At 41.3% G+C, this 14,634-nt stretch overlaps 1 protein-coding gene across 1 annotated transcript in view; it reads right to left on the bottom strand.

Annotated features, from left to right (window-relative positions):
• The window catches only part of gcgra (glucagon receptor a), a 38,525-nt gene extending 27,202 nt beyond the window's left edge, over positions 1-11,323 (bottom strand). The window contains exons 1-2 of the mRNA XM_044051598.1: positions 11,306-11,323; positions 10,961-11,165 (exon numbers count right to left, since the gene is read on the bottom strand). The gene's annotated coding sequence lies outside the window, so the exon portion shown is untranslated. The remainder of the gene's footprint in view (positions 1-10,960; positions 11,166-11,305) is intronic.
• Positions 11,324-14,634: the final 3,311 nt, after the last annotated feature.

Raw genomic sequence — 14,634 nt, 5'->3', positions numbered from 1 at the left:
AAGTTTAGGCACTATAAATTGTGAGGCGATCGCTCCATTGAAGCAGTAGCACCTTTACTGTGGAACACTCTCTCTTTTTAAGAACTTTTCTTTTTAATCTGGCTTTTAGTTCAACTATTAGTTAGTGTTTTCCTGTTTTACTATCAGTATTTTATGTATTTTCCTTGTATTGCTCTGTGAAGCCCTTTGAGACTGCATTTTGAGACTGTGAAAGGTGCTATATAAATCAAATATGCCTTTCTTACTTAAATGCTTTACCTCAAATGTGTTTATTCTGTTATTAAAGACAGGTTTAAAACAACACTTGAGCAACTTCTTAGACTTTCACAAAAATGTGTGCTTCACCGTGTGTTAACCGTGATAATTATCGATATCCACTGATTTGAACATGTTTTTATCGTACATACTGTTTTGGACATATCAGCCCTCGTCTGATGGTTTGGCATTTCTTTGTCATTATAAAAAAAGTCTTTCAGAGCAACTGGGATGGCTGCAGCATGACTCCTTTATTTTTTAATTTCATATTAACTATAAATTCAATGGAAGGGGTAGAGAGAGTGGTGTTTATATGCAAGAGAGTACCAAAAACACTCAATAATAAATATGTGCGTATAAATAATTTTGTCCTGTGCGTTATTTAAAGCTGAAAAAAAAATAAAAATGAATAAATAAATATATATATAGTTCAGTCTTTGTCAACATATGCTGCTGAAACGGAGGGCTGTTAACTTTGTTGTCATCTTCTTGTGACAGCAGACAGACGGGCGTGTACGTGTGGAAGCATGTGTGTAACATGAAGATGGAGGTCAATGTTTCCTGCTGTGTACACAGCGAGCGCAGGCCCGAGTCCAAACTTGTGGGTCAAAAACACTCTGACATCAGCGGCTATGAGGCATGGGGACATGTTGTTTCTCAACAATGGCCGCCACTGAAAACATAGGAGAAAGGCCTCATTCACTGAAAGGTAACGCAGAGCAAAAAAACACTCCTCTGGAAGACATTAGTCTGACACCGTCTGCAATTCGAATGCCCTTGATTCTGTGCAGCCCACAAGCTGCACTGACTGCTGCAAGCCTTTGGGGATGTGTGTGAGTGTAGACACTTAAAGATAAGTGTTGGTCTTTTCTCTCATATACAAATTAAGTTCTACTCCTGCCAGGGAAGAAGTTAAAATGCCACCTGAAGAAACAATTCATGGCAGAAATGAACAAAATGTGATGCAAAAATCCTTATTGTTGTACTTGCGTGTCCTGTATCGTCTTGTCTCGTGTGTATGAAGCTGAAAGAAGAATACATTATTTTGAATGCAAGTCTCATTATGCACTGTGTTTCCCAGTAGTGGGAATATTCTCCGTTCGTGTGGATGCTGCAGCTGCTCCTCATGCATGAACTGCACTCACGCTGTAATTCATGAAAATATCTGGATCAAAATTCACATACATATATATATATATATATATATATATATACATATGTGTATTCTCCTGCACCTACGCACAGCAGCCAGAAGAAAAGTAAGCCAACACATCCCCCAGTAGTTTTGTCAGTTTTAAAAGGAATCTGGGAACATTCTCTTCCTGAGCTCAACAAGCCAAGTAATGACCTAACGCTGATGAAAGCAAAGCTGTTCCAAATAATCTCAAGTCACGCGTCGTATCGTGAGAAATGCGCTTGTTTTCACAGCTCTTTTTTTAGGTTTACACCTGTTTCAAATTTAGTTGCATAATCTGACTTCATTTGGATTTGTGTCCCCATTTTTTTCCTCTCTAATAGAAACGTTTCTTTCTGAGCAGCCGCATGAAAATATTGTTTACAGTAAACTACAATGATTTTTCCACATTCTTTCAGATGGAACAGCATTAGCATAAAGTTCCCTCGGGCTGTAAAATCTATATGAATGAGGATTTTCCTTGAAATTAAAATAACATCCAAACAACACGGTTCAACTAAAATTTAAGAAATTTATGCTTCACTGCTCTGCAACAGTATTTGTTTTTATTCCTGTGTGTGGTCTTAATAAAACGCAATAATAATACAATTAAATTAAATATTACAACACAGACAGACAGAAGTCCGACTTTCTGTCCCATCATTTCACAGAAAAAGCACATTTTTACGTAGTAAACACACAACAAACCTTTCATTATAAAAGGAGCAGTGGACCATTTATTATTTGACTGGAAAGAGGATTTCAAGGGGACAGTGTGTGACCCAAAGGCCATGGAAAAGGCATGGATGAGAGAGTTTCCAGTTGAGCAGTCGCCGAGATAAACCAACTGTTGTTTGTGCTCTGTACTGTGATAATAGGCTGTGTTGGGGCGCAATAGGAGCAACACTTGACCCTTGACCCGTACACATTATCAGGAGGGACGGGGGTATTTTTAGAGTCTCGCTAATGTGGATGTGAACAAACAGAAAATGGCTCAATACAGTTGGCCTCCTCCAGGGTTTACAACGCACTTCAGAGAGAAGGAAAACCTTGTTGTTTTCTTTCATCCTTTCAAATTCTCTGCCGCACCTCCGCAGGTATCGATTCAATCCTTCTCACCTTGCGTGGAAATGTCTCTGTGCAGACTGAAGGGGTATTTACTACCCACAGGATAGAAATGTTAACTCCTCCGCTGACTGACATGTGAACCAGACGGGAGCACATACAGGACGCTTAACCACGATACAGTTTAAGTGAGCTACAGTTTCGGCATTGTTCGGTTTGATTCCTGTGCCGGACGTCGCACTCATGACTCTTCCAGTGACGACACTCTCTGTCCAACGCATAGTATCCGCTCAGCTCGTCAATACCATCGCGTTCTTGCTGCCACTGTAGACAAGATGCCCGTGTGCCTTCACCTCACACACAATCAGAAACTGACCTGCAGTGACCCCGGATGAGGCACGTGTACATGAGCCCTGTTCGGTCAACACTGCAGCGTGTGTGTAGGCTGCTCATTAGACGCTAATCAAGTAAGTCACATCAAGCCTGATTGTGTGATTCATCTTACAGCAAGTCAGCCCGAGTGCTTTGCTTCTATTATCACAACCCACTGACTTCTCTTGGGCCCACAGGACTGTTCAGAAACCTCGGATTAAATTCCAGCCAGTAAAAAGAAGCATAGCTCAGCGCAGCGATACATAAACTATTAGCATTATTTGTCTGTTCTTTTCGTAGCGCTGCTGGTCAGAAACAATTAGAAATTAAGTTAAGAACGAACACATCCGCAGAAGTCCTTAATCATTAGCTGACCACATCTGCCGAGCTCAGATATCAAAGGGACTCTGTTGGCTCTTCGCTCTCACTCACATACTCTAAAGTACTGACAAACAAACTCGATCCCACTGAGAAATCTGCATTTGCCTCCAAAGACCATTAACTGAAATAAAATAAGTTTAAAAACACAATGAATTGTGTGTGTGTGTACAAAACTAAAACTAAAACTAAAGGCCTTTTGGGTTCATATGAACAATTGTGAATGACACAGCCTTTTCATTCGTCGTAAAATGTTTTCAATTTGTTTTCAATTTGTGAAGATTTTTGCTGGGTCCAACTTCAGCAGTACTGTGCACATTTTTGCACTTTCTTGTAGACTGTGATATTTGACTCAGGGATGGTTGTTCATCTGTCCTAATACATTTTTAAAATGTCATCTTTTGTTTGGTTTTTATGACATAAAACTTATTATGACCTTTTTGAATCTTGCATCTGGCAAAAAAAAACTAATAAAAACTAAACAAAAAACTAGAGTTGTTCCGATTCCAATACCATTCCGATACTGCCGAAAATGCTGGTATCGGTATCGGCGAGTACTGGAGTCCAGGCACCGATCTGATACCACGATACTGCACTATTTAAAGATTAAAATGCCTTTTTATTTTAGTACATAAAGGCTGCACTTTAATTTGTTATATATTTATAATTATTCCTATATTTATTTCAGTTGCTGTTGCACTACTGTTTTTTATACTGTTCTATTTAAAAGTAAATATAAAAATAAATGGCTTCCATTTGCTGTACTCATTCATGTTTTACAAAGGGTTTAACCTGAGCAAGGCCTTACCATAATGATAGTCATATCACAGTATCACACGCAGGCATAGTATGATTTTTTTTTTTTTAACACACTGGTATCGGTATCGGGATACAGCAAGAGTATCGGAATCGGTATCGGGAGGGAAAAAATGGTATCGGAACATCTCTACAAAAAACCAAGCAGTGACAAAAAAAACAACTAATAGAAAGTAGCAAATAAATAAAAATTAAAACAAAAAAACACCCATGTCAACGCTTCAGAACAGGAGAACATATTCTTATGATGAGTGATGTTACAACCGGTTACCACTCCTCATGATCAATCTCTCTAAATTTGATGACCAGACTGTTACTTACTGAGGCTCATTCACGCTGAGAGGCTCGAACCCTTACAATTTTTCCCTGCATGACTGAAATGACCAAGTGATGACAAGGAGCATATAATTGAAGTGTTTTGGTGTCTGTCTGCAACCACAAAGAATGCTGTGGGTTGAAGTGTTGTGAGGCCTAAAAATCGAAGCTCTTAACAAACTTAGAATGAAATGACGTACCGAGGCTCTCCAGAACACGCTGCCTCTCTGGTCTTTTCTTCACTACGTACTTATAGGTTTCTTATGTGCAAGGTGTGTGAAAAGGGATGACGCAATCAATTCTGACTGCGGTAAGACACGCGCACACTCTCACACGACTCAGGAATAAAGAGAAAAAAGAGAAAAATACACGCTTGAGCTACTTTTGTAGAACAGCTAAAAGTGCTAAATCCATTTTGAGCCACGCTGCAGAGACATTTCAGCCTGTCCACATCGAGCAAATTCCCCTGACATGTCAGATTGATTAATCTCACCGTTTTCCTGCTGCAGAGCAGGCAACGTCAAAACATTGTCTGGATTTGTTCACAGGGGCAGGAAGGTAAAAGGCTGGCAGTCACCCAGACCACAGTCAGTGATGGAATGTGCTGCATTTCACATCTGATTCTGGTTCTGGTACTGAGCGGAAAACGCAGAGGAAAAGCCAACAGGCCGCACCAGGAGGGAATTCGTTTCCAGTAAACACATTAAGTGTGAACAAGATCGCGATCGGCTTTGCACTGTGGCCTGTGTGAAGCAAACCAAATAAAATGAGGACAAGCAACAAACAAAATGAACCAACAAGTTATTTGGGTTTTGGGTTTCCCTCAAAACGTTGACGACGGGAAAGTGTAGGCTCGTTGTTCATGTGCTGCTTTTTCACCAGGGATTCACCACCGCTGTCGCAAGTGTGTTTATTTATTACCCTGAAAATAAAAAAACAACTAAATAAGTAATGGGATTTTTCTTTTTTCCTCCAGAGATAAAAAGGCACAAAAGGAGCTGACAGTTTCTCTGCGGCTGGCACACTGTCGGGTGCATTCGGGAAGATTTAATCAACTCTCAACTTATCTGTTTAACCTCAGCACATGCCTGAAAGTAGGAGAGAAAATCACCCATCAAGATGTGGCTTTAAGCATCATGGAGTCGATGTCTATTCAATAAGCGGTAGATGTTTCCTGTCGCTAACAGGAAGGGATTGGTTCTAATCCTTCCCATTCAATTGTGCATATAAACACCGAGCATCTGTATGTGCAGTGTTTGTGTGTTACACGTGTGCAAAAGACTTAAAATGTCTCTCAGTGAAATGTTCTTCTCTGCGTTTTAATGTTTCAGTGTTAATGATGTGAAGATGTGCATAACAGCATTAAGGGGGAAATAGCTTAATGGCACTTTTTTTTTTATTTCCCTCCGCCATTTCAAACTAAAACAAATAACCCCCAGGTTATATTTGTCACATGATCACTTTGACGTAGAACACATGACTGCCTCGGGATGAACACCAGACTTGTTTAATTGCTCATGTGACACAGATCATTGGTGAGTGAACGGAGATTAGTGTAAAGACTGCCATGTTTGTTCACTCTGGGTTGTGTATGTTTGTGTTTGTGGACCGGGTGTTATGAGAGTTAGGAGGTACACAGGTCTAAGTGGAGCCCCGCGGTGGTATCCACACACACTCTTATCGCCGCTCTGTTACAATTCAGAGTGACAGCTCTTTGTAGTTACGGCTATTCTTAGCCTCCGTGGATTCATTGCGGGGTTTCACTTAAACCGGCGCATATAGAGGCACACATGACGCTCCTCCTCACACCTGTCGTGACCGCGGGTCATCATCCAGCTGAGGATCTCCTTATCACTTTCTTACTCTTGCTCGGGATCAGAAAAGTGTCTGTGATTTGTCTCTCTGCACTATTTTAGGCCGCCTCTCGACTCCCCGCACTATAAGCGAAAATGAAAGTGAGCGCAGCAAAGTGCGTGTGCATTTCTCCTCCCCGGCTCCGCTTCTGCTCTCGCCTCGTTCAATGGCTTTATCATCAGGAAACCGCAAGAGACGGAGACGTGCAAGGCTGTCCTCCTTCTCGCTTTCTCAAGCGTTAAGTGTGTGTCTGTTGCTCAACTCTTTTTAACCTCAACACTGCAGCACTTGAGTCACTGTACGCATTGCACCGTGCTCTCATTGACCGACTCATCCTACTCATAATCTGCCTGCTGCCATTTGCTGCACACACAAAAAAAACACAACACAGCCGCCAAGCAGAAACCTGTGGAAAGTGCCAGATTCTGACAGAGATTAAACAATCACACACTCGACTCACTTGAGGCTCTCGGGGCGGTGTTGTCTTTGTCGCCTCACCTACCCATGTGTACATGTTTCAGCTCAGTATTATCCCTCTACACTGTGTCCCTGTTCACACCTTGATCCCTCAAGTGGAGGCTTCTGCGAGTTGACAGCTCTACGTCACTTCACACCTGGCATGAGGATGTGTGTCCCCGTGCTTCTCCATTAACCACTTGGGACTGCACTTTCCTCTGTGCGCCATGTGCAAATAAACACGTACACCATTTCTATTCAGCGACCTTGTGTTTGTAAGCGCTGGACTTTTGGAGTAAAAACAAAAATGGAATCAGCATATAAACAAAACGTCTGTTAAAATGTCAAACCTTTGCCAAATGAGTTCACAACATGCCAGTCAACAACAAGACAACGTTGTGCTACTAAAGCGAGACTTCTCCAAATGGGAGTTTGACAGAAAACCTTTTTGGTTTCAGAAGTGAGTTCTGCTGCTGCTCACAAAAACTCATTCAGCAGCTTGATGGAAGAAATGCTTCTTGTCCCCGCCCGCCTCTTCACTGCCTCTGTATACACACAAATGTACCCTCAGTCAGGTCTGATAGTATTGTTTGACAGAGAAGGACACAAAAAAAACAAACAATTTCCTTCTGCTCAAAAAAGTTACACACTGCAGCTTTAACCCTTTAACACTGAGCGTCTCACCAACGACATGTTTGCGGAAGTGCACTTTGCATTGTAGTACTTACACGACAACTGAACATCAAAGCCAACGTGGTTATTCACTCGCGCTGTTGCAGGAAGACGGAGAATCGGTGTCTTTGTCGCCATTTTTCTTTGGCCTGTTTTTACACATCGAGACAAAGACTCAAAAATATTTTTATTGTAAATATGTTTCACACTGTTCAAAATTCATATTTAAATCTGTCCAAATTTGTGTACAACTTTTTGTTTTTATTCATTTTAAATTGTTAATACACTATTTTAACATGCGGTAAATGCACTGGAAGTTATTCTGGAAAAAATGGGCAATAGCACTTAGTTACAGGACATTTTTCTTTCCCTTTTACCGTTAAAAATGTTTTGAGGGTTAGGTGTTAAAGGGTTAACGAAAATATATCAATGTGGGAAACACCTAAAAAGCATAAATAATATTCTCAATTCATCATGAAACTGGTATGAACCAGCATAAAGAATGCTGACCATCTAAGAGTGTGGTCTGACATGCGTTCACACCTGTGCTTCAAACCCGTATTTGACTTGGTGGGTTTTTGACGTGGAACTAGTTTAATAGCCACATTAATAACTCTTTTAATAGGTTTTTTTTTGCTTTACATAAGCACACACACACACAAACACGCCTACAGTGGACACATCCCTACACTCAGACTCGTTATAAAATATTCATTTATTCTTGCAGTCGTGACACGAGTGTGTATTTGAATAAAGGGCAGGGACGTTAGATGTGATGATATGTGGCCACAGGAGACTCATTTAGGACACATTTCAATGCCAGGTGTGAACAGCACAACTCTGTGTCATCCAATTGAGAATGGATCACTGATGACGAAACCAGGTCTGCACGAAAGATGAAAGCAACCGATGTCATGTGTTCCACAGAAGGCGATGTACAGCTGTGACAATACACTGTCTTGATCTCCTTCCCGCGTGTGATTTATTCCCACTGAATGTCTTCATACAGAAGGCTGAATCGTTACAGACAGATGAAAGTCATGCAGGAGGACGAGTAAATGTTTGTGAACGAGGGAAAGCTCTGAAGTGCTCAAAGTATCCGAGAGTCCAAAAGTTTAAACTCAGAAAGAAATATGTTTACAAATGATTGGGGGGCGGGGGAGTGAAGTAGCTTGTTTGACTTTTTTGAGTGCAGCAGTTACATAATAAAGACAAAAGTCTCTCAACACCTCCTTATGTTCATATACATGCATTGTCGTTTTACTCAGTGAGGCCAACATTCATATCTACGAATGACAGACGTAGCTGAGGTTGAATGTCGGCCTCTGTGACTTATGAAGACTGATAAAGTGGTTTGTCATCAGGTATGACATGCGCGCACTCTTAAGTCAGCTGTAGCCATCTGTTACTGCTTAACTCTGACTTGCACCCTAACAAATGCACAGTGCCGTGACGCTGTCTTTAGCGGGCTGCAAAACGCGGGGCCATAACATCAAAGGTGTCCATTTAAAAGTGCATTTTCGGAACGTTTCGGTGCAACAACGTGGAAAGCAAAGCCACGGTTTCCTGCATTCGAGCCTCAGAGGCAAATCGTGGACCACACAGTATGATACTGATGCTATTTGGCTTAAACCACAAAATGATCCTTACACAGAGAGAGGAAGGAGAAATGGGAATATAGAGACAGCGGGACAGCCCTTCTCTTAGGACGCTCGAGCTGATCAGTCTCATGTTGCAACACTGACATCAGGATCAGAGAAGATCACAAAGCACCTACAGCTTTCAGTTTTCACTCCATGAGAACAACCTCAGTCTTTTAGTCTTTTAGCTGCGGAGCTTTTCCAGACAGCTTTCATATGCAGGTCAAATAAAACCTACTAACAAATGCAACCTCTACCACACACTATTATAATTCCAATTTTTTTGGACGCGTATAAATAATGGAACGTTCGCCCCGATAATTGTAGCAGCACTCACAAAAGCGGAAGACTGCGTCAACGCCATGCTAATGTGTATTCTGTATGCATTGAGGCACCTGTACTGGCTGCTAATGTTTGCAAATGACCACTTAAGTCCAAACACAGCAATGCATCACTTATTAAATGCCGCGCACCTGTAGGTACAAGAGCGTGCGTCTCCTCTGCACGGCAGATGTGTTGTCGTAATGAATATGTTTTTGAGTTGAGAAGTGTGTGAGAGTTGTTTGTCTGACAATAAGCCGCGCACTTATTAGCCGTCACACAAAAAATGCACAGGGGACCGAGGGAAAGTGCCCACATGTTGTGTTTTCTCACTCTCACTGTCTCGCTAATTAGGATCAAAATCACTCCTGATCATTTAAATCCTTATGTATCCAGGGCTGAAGTGGACAGAGAAGAGCTAATCCTTTCCCTCTGCTTGGTACCTGATTACACATATTTTGAGCACAGCCTTATTTGTAGCTGCCTTTAAATTGCAAGGTTTTCTCTGCCTGAGCACTTTTTCCTTAATTATGTTAAAGTTGTGCAAGCAGAGCATTGAACTGATCCATGAAAACCTATAAAAATCAACCTTGCCTTTCAAACAAGGTTGAACACGTTATTTCCCAGCATTGCAGTATTTGCCGTATTCAATTCTTTTTAAAATTACATTAAGGCTGTAAGTAAGAATTATTTTCCAGGACTGATGAATTTGTCAGTCCTTTTTCTCAGTGAATCGATTAGTTGTTTGCCCTGAAAAAATATTGACGGCTGTTTCCCAAACCCTTAAAATTATGATTAAGGTTAAGGGGAAATTCATGATCTGCTTACTAAGAACGTGTTCCTAGAACTAGGAGCAGTGGGCAGCCACTGAACAGCGCCCGCGAACCAACTCCAGACTTGATGACTGAGTGAGCGAACGTGCAAACTCCACACAGAAAAGACCTGGAAAGGATCAGGATTTGAACCCAGAACTTTCTTGCTGTTTGGCAACAGTATGAGATGTTCACTCCCACCCAATTAAAAGCCATGCAGAAAGATATAGACTCTGTGTGATAAGTAGAACAAGTGCTTTTTGTTCACAGCGATAACTGAAAGAATTATTCAGAAAAACATTGTGCAACTGTGCAGACACCCATACACAATGAGCCAGATTAACCAGCCGAACAGAAATGTTGTGAAGCCTGAAGATTATCAGCCAATCCAAGCAGAGACAGGGGGAAAATGTGTCTCTCACAGCTCAACTAAGATCATCTCATTCACTTCAGATGTTCAGTAACAGAATACACTGAATTATGACAGTGTGTGTGTGCGTGTGTGTGTGTGTGCACCTTCATATGGGCACACTTCACTCACACAAGCCTGTGACCGACAGATTCCAGACGCAGGCACACTGGTGTAGATAACAGCAGTGATAAGTCACAGGACAGAAATCAAACCATTAAGTCTCAGAGCAGGCATAAAACGATAATAATAATAATAATAATAATAATAATAATAATAATCATAAAAAAAATAAAAAATATTTTTTATTGACGCACGTGCAGGCATTTTTTAACGTGTCCGTTTATAGTGTGGAGAACATTTGCAGCACGTGTATACAATTATTAAATGCGATTAAGAGAGAGAATAAAGGCAAATTTACCGTGTATAACAGGGGATTCCGTAAAGTTCCTCCAGCGTGCACTTCAGCGCATCTTCTGAGCTGCATCTGGCAGCCCGTTATGTCCTCACAAGCGGATCAGCTGTTTAAAATCCAACTTTCAAAATAAATGATCGTCTGCTGTTCAGCTCAGGGGACGAGTCCTCTGTCCTGGGAAGTTCAGCGTCTCCGCTTTTAGCGACTAACGCTGCAGCAACAACAACAGAGGAAAGACAAAATAAAGAAAGAAACGGAAAGGGGAAGGCATTAAAATAATAATTATAATAATAATAAGAAGAAGAAAAATTAAAATGTGGGTTAAACCGTGTGTCAGTGTGGTTTTAGCACCAGCGGCTGAGTGAGAGCGAGCCGCGCTGCAGCTGATGCGCTCCTTGTACCCGTGTGACGTAAGAGGGCGCGAGGGGGAGTTTAAACCTGGGACCATGCGTGTGTGTGTGTGTGTGTGTGTGTGTGTGGCGGTGGAAAGAAAAGTGAAATATTGTACTCAAGTAAAAGTGCCACTATTTTGACAACATTTTATTTTAAGTAAATGTTAAAGTACTGGTCTAAACATGTACTCCAGTTACAGTAAAAAAGAGAGAGTGTAAAAGTTAAGTTAACTTTTTTTTTAACAAGGTTGGGGTTCTTTCTTGTGTGCAAAAAGGACAAGGGGACATATACCTCACATGAATTGTTTTTAATTAAAGGCAAACCTGAAATATGTAAACACATAATATATCAGTCAAAGTGGGTCAAAGGTCATATTTAAACTTTCTCACTCACTCAGGGATTTGGGGATACACAATAACCTACTCAATTACAGTAACACAAGAAAATGTAATTCATTATTTTACAACTCTGTGTGTGCGTGTGATCTCTTTCTGGCAGAAACACTGACCTTGTCACGACCAGTTCTCCTCATGGGAACCGAAACCTAGTCCTATAATGAGACACAGAACCCTGATTTCTGAGGAACTGGTTAAGTTTAGATTTGAACTGTGGTCATGGTGAAGGTTAGACATTAACCGGTTATAGTTAAAATTAGGGATATTGGAATGTGTGCGGGATTTTATCACCTCTTTTATTTTATTCTTCATATTAGCAGTATATTAACTTACTCATTATGTTGTGGTTGTTGTTGTTGTTTATTAGACTCATTGTAATTCCAGCACTGAGGTCAATATTCATGCATGGATGATGCAGAGAGCAGACCACCCACTGGCAATGGGCATGTTCATTTAATGTAATTTGTTTTTGTAGATCCATTTGAATAAAAAAATGTGCACAGGCTAAATGTGTGATTGGAAAAAAAGTGCTGCATTGATTTGTCTAATTTGTCTCTGAATGGCTGAAAGGCACAGTACAGTATAAATACCGACCATTTTTCCATTGGTGTGAGAGAGGTTTTATTATTTAAGACATAAACCTAATATGTATAAATGTGCATGGAAGAGACTTTGATGGCTGCGATTAAACATTCATTCTCTCTCCATTAAACGAAAATGTAAATTTAAAGCCCTTCATCCCTTGTTATTTGCCAAATAAATCTCAGAAATTCATGTGAAAATGTTTAAATTGTTAACGTTAAATTACCTACAGGCAGGAGTGTTTCTGCCTTTAATGAAGTACTATGTCATACGGCTGCTTTCACACATTGACACTGATTAGAATATTACATCTGCGGTTTAACTGATGCCAAACCACTGCTAGCGTGTGTGTGTGTGTGTGTGTGTGTGAGTGAGAGAGAGAGAGAGAGAGAGCATGACGTTCACAAACTTTATTCCAGTTTCATAAATAGTTCATGGTTTGGGTGAATGTTGTCCTGCTGCTGTTGTTACTTTAGAAAATTGCTGTTTCTTTGACCTTTGCAAGGATAACCCAAGTGGGTTTGAATGTGGAAGTAATAACCCTTTATTGAGGGTTGATTATTATTATTATTATTTTTTTTTTTAAGTGAGTGGCATCACAAACACAATTTGCCTCAAAGGGATTTTCCTTTGAGATGTAATAAAAGCATACTTTTCTACGCTCAGAGCGAACTACTGCTGAATTGAAACACTGATGGGGTTATAGGAGGAAAACCTCTTAATAAAGGTCTTTTAATAAAGTAACAATTAAGTAGTCCCTGTACCAGTAGTGGTCATATAGCTGCATGAAAACGAGCGCTCCCACAGATCTGAGCACTTCCGTTTTTGAGTATGCTTCCGTTGTCGTTTCTGTTGGGCCGAGAGGGGCAAACGCAACTGTTTTGAGACTTGCCGGCATTTTGGGACTTGCTGGTGTTTTGGGACTTGCCAGCGTTTTGGGACTTGGCACTTTGGGATTTGCTGGCACTTTGGGACTTGCTGGCGCTGGAGACTTTGCGCTTTTGGGACTTGCCAGGATTTTGGGACTTGTTGGCACTTTGGGATTTGATGGCACTTTGGGACTTGCTGGCGTTTTGGGACTTGCTGGCATTTTGGGACTTGCTGGCGTTTTGGGACTTGCTGGCACTTTGGGACTTGCCCAAAGACTTGCGTTTGCCCCTGTCAGCCACCATACTTTACAGTCTATACAGCAAGTGACACCCTCTGTCCTTAGATCCCTTGTAAGGCGGGATAAAATGGGAGGAACCACAGGAAGAGCCACGGAGCAGGGATCAATCTCCCGACATGGACAGATGTGCAGTAGGTTACTAAGAAAACATCACATTTATACAGAGAGTAAAAAGAAGAAGAGACCAGGAGCATTTCACAAATCCCGTACAGAGTGTGACCTCATAATGCTTGTCCCAACGCCATCTGGGGTTGGTTCCAGCTCCTCATGTGACCCTCAGAAAAGGACTAAAGGATAATATTAAGCAGTAATTAGCAGTAATAAGTAGCTATATAATATATAATTGTAATTGTAGTATTTGAGTCGTGGTGTCGAGGCTCTGGAATCAGATACTGGTGAAATGAGAACAAATAGGAGAAGAGAGGAGAGCAAGAACACAAACTGGGTGTCAGGTTGATAGAGTTGGTTTTATTTTGAAATGTCTGTGTCTATTCCCGGCCCTCGTGATTACGTCTCCGTCCTAATTGATTACACCTGTCTCCCTCTCCATGTATTTAAGCTGTGCTCCCCCGCCGCCCTTCTGTGCCAGATCTTGTCAGTTTAGTCAGCGTTCCAGCATATTTTCTCGGGTGAATTTCCCCCGTGTTAGGTCCTCCGCTTGTATTCCTACTTTCTGATTTTTATCGAGCGTTTTGGTGCCTCTTCCTGAAAGTGTGTTGGAAGACCTTTGGGCTGGATAAACTAACTCATTTCTGAGTTGTCTGTTCTGTCAGAATGTGATGCTGGTGGGGAGGGAGCGAAAACAAAGTTATTGTCATGATAAAGTGAGAAGAGGAGAGAGAGGAGGCAAGAGAGAGAGAGGGGGCTTGCTGCATAATGGCTGCTCCTCCAGCAGTCTAGGCTTATAGCTTAAAGGACAATAAACTTTATTAAAGAGGAAAGTTTTAAGTTTAACTTTAAATGTAGGGTGAATCTTGGCCTCCCGGAGCCACAGTGGGAGCTGGTTCCACAGGAGAGGAGCTTGTATAGCTGAAAGCTCTGCCTCCCATTCTACACTTAGGGACTCTGGGAACCACAAGCGTGTGTAGTGTTGTGTGTTTTTAGATAAAAACAATCAGCACACAGAGGCTCTATATCTGAAC

The sequence above is a fragment of the Solea senegalensis genome, linkage group LG19 (assembly GCF_019176455.1).
Source record: "Solea senegalensis isolate Sse05_10M linkage group LG19, IFAPA_SoseM_1, whole genome shotgun sequence".
Lineage (NCBI taxonomy): Eukaryota > Metazoa > Chordata > Actinopteri > Pleuronectiformes > Soleidae > Solea > Solea senegalensis.
Note: the sequence above shows the minus strand (reverse complement) of the source record. Positions and strands in the feature narration are given on the sequence as shown.